We start from the raw sequence: 3128 nt of genomic DNA, 5'->3' as shown, positions 1-3128 counted from the left end.
CGATGGCCACCACAATGCGGTGGGCCTGCAGGGACGCTGCTTGTCTTGTCTCCACCCGCACTCGTGGCATGCGGCGGTCCGCGGGCGTGAACAGGTGGCGGGTGGCCTGCAACACGCACAAAGAGCCCCCAGTAAGGCATTCAACAAACTGTTTGGGCGAGTGCCGTCAGCACACACCTATTCAATCTGGTACGGCAAACGACGGGGTGGGTACGGCCAGCACCATGCCCGACCGCCTTTGTCTCCACAGCGCTGATGTTTATATGCCACATCAGAGACTCATTTATGGCCGAGTCGACCTAGAGAAGGGCCCAAGACAGGTTCAGACATTTGCCGCTGTTTATTGGTTATGAGCGATAAATATAATCCAACTCGGGTCCCAGAATTCGTAGCGCAGCGCGCTAACCGCTACATCACCGCTCCCCACACGTACACACACACATGCAGATCAGCCCACCTCCTTGATTGGGCTGGGCATGAGGATGCCGCACAGCGGCCTCGAGTTCCGCTTGATGATGCCGACCACTTTGCCAGTGCGCCGACGCATCTTCCCACTTTCGGCTTTCAGCTGGAGACCAAAACAAAGGACAAACATCGTGTTGCGTAATCTAAGCAAGAGCGACGACAGCAGCAGCAGCAGCTGGGATAGCACCGGGAGATGACAACGCAAACTCAAATGAGCACTCACCACAGTAGCGTCTCTCTCACACACTGAAATAATGAATTAACTATTTTTTTTCCAACTCACTGCGTAACACAATACAATTTGGCTTGAAGGGGAAAGAGCAATCCAAAACAATAGCGCTTAACCTGCGGATGTGGTTTCATGCTGTGTCTCATCAATGTCAATAATGAGACTGACGCTTTGTTAAAATGACAAAAGATCACAGTGAGGAGTCCTCCGTAAATATTTATAAGTTAAAACAGTTCTGGCGATTGATAGAATCAACCGGAACACGCCCATCAGACACCACATGTTTAAAAAAAAACCGCGTAGGCTTTTGCGACCAATATTATCTACAACAAAGGTTACCCTCCCATCTAATTCACAATTTGATGCTTAATCTCTCGATTCTTTATGATTTCATTTGCAATTGTGATTGACATTTTCTCTTACCTGCTTAGCACATCAGTCACCCTATATGTGTTTAATGTTTACGTAACGTTTTTTCTAAGTATAACCGTGCAATGATCAGTCTATAAATAATCTGCCCAAGCCAACTTGCACTACATGCGATTTAATATCTAACACTTATTTATGTTTGTGAAATATTGTCGACTTTTCATAAACCACGGTTGTTTTTGTGCCAATTTCAATTAACTTCTTGCTGTACTTTATTATGTTTTGCATTTTGTCACTGTGGTATGTATGCATGTAAAACTTATTTCGCACCGTACACAGCCAACCATGCTAAAAAGAGGTGCGTGGCAAGGACTACAATCTAAATACAAAAAGCAGTACTAAAGAAATTAGTTTTCAATACAGAGGCCACCCTGTGACCCAGCTCAGACCGTGGAAGCGACGCCGTGTTGAGCCTGGATATGCATAACAGGTGGTATAGGCTCTGCGCCAAAATGGCTGGCAGCAGAGCGCAGTACAGCAAAATGAACTGTTGTCCTGTCCTTCTATGCTCCTGATCTATGCCCCCCCCCTTCACCAACCCGCACCGAAGTATGGTCAAATAACCCCTACGTACATACAAAAATAGTACGAAATGATTAGCACTCCTGACTTGATTTTGAAGTAATGTAATGTAAAGTCATTTAATAAACGCAAAATCAAGCTAACAGCATCTCTAATGTGGATTGTTGTCTGGTCACACGGTGTTCATTATGTTTAAGGTCTCTCTTGAAGTGGTTGAGTCTTTGTTGTTATTCTTTGTTTAAACTATATTAAAACTATTTAAAAACTATAAACTAAATAACTTTACCAGGTAAGGACCCTGAGAGCTATATAGCTCTTTTTAAGTGACCTGGCCACAAATGATCGTTCAATGAAGTATCTTATCACATTTGAAATTGATAGCAGCCAAATACTCTAAGTGCATGTCAGATTGTAACTGTGCAGGGAAAAGTCGGAGGACCTGGAGAAAAATCCATGCGACCACGGGGAGAGAGACACGCACACTGCAGGTGTCTGGGTTTGATTTTGGTTCGGCAGTGTTGACGCTCCACTCACCACATCCTCCTCATTCTCTTCTGCAACGTCCCCTGCGACGCCCTCATCGTGCAGGACCAGCGAGGAGGGGGCAACCCAGCGCTCCTCGGGGAACATCTCCACGCACACGATGTCGTCGTGCATTGCGCGGTTTAAATGCTGCAGCCCCTGGATCAACACCTGCACGGAGACAAAAAAGATCCCCCGTATAGCCTTAACAGACCGCTGGGCCAAGTGCTGTTAGAGAGCAGCATATACAGTAAAACCTTGGATTGCGAATAACTTGGTCTGCGAGTGTTTTACAAGACGAGCAAAATTTATAATAAATATTAATTTGATAAACGAGCGAGGGTCTTGCAATACGAGCAGCTTTGTACTGCCGAGCGTCACGTGATCACAACTGATATACGAGTGCTTTGATATACGAGTGCTTTGGATTACAAACACGTTTCCAGAACGAATTATGCTCGCAATCCAAGGTTTTACTGTACGAGAGTTTTAATACCACGAATAAACAATTTAAAATGTAGGACTATTAGCCCATGAATCTTCTGAAACCAATGTTTTTCAGTAACATATGTTCAAGCAGGGCAATTTCTGGACTGGGTTTTTTTTCCAACAAAGGGCCAATGTACCTAATTGTTATTTAACGTTACATTTTGGAGGTGGAAATAGACCATTCATTTTATACTCTTTGGTTCTATTGGGTAAAGTCACGTAGGTGAAAATAAAATAACAAAAAATCACGACGTTTCGGCCACAACACAAGCGGCCTTCATCAGGTGAAGGGACGAGCCTGTCTGTAGAACAGCGCTGGAGTGGAAGAAGCCACGCTTAGATCACGACATTTAAGCTGTGTGAGAAGAAGAAAAAGACCACGCGCTTTGACAAAGGAATTAGCATATAATTTAGCATTGAAATGGCTCATTCAAATAGCTAAGTTAAAGTATACACATCCGCAGAGGTGCCC

This window comes from Petromyzon marinus, chromosome 33, assembly GCF_048934315.1.
Source record: "Petromyzon marinus isolate PM22_M1 ecotype Great Lakes invasive population chromosome 33, UKy_Petmar_22M1.pri1.0, whole genome shotgun sequence".
NCBI lineage: Eukaryota > Metazoa > Chordata > Hyperoartia > Petromyzontiformes > Petromyzontidae > Petromyzon > Petromyzon marinus.
The sequence above is the reverse complement of the archived record's forward strand: the minus strand, read 5'-3'. Positions refer to the sequence as shown.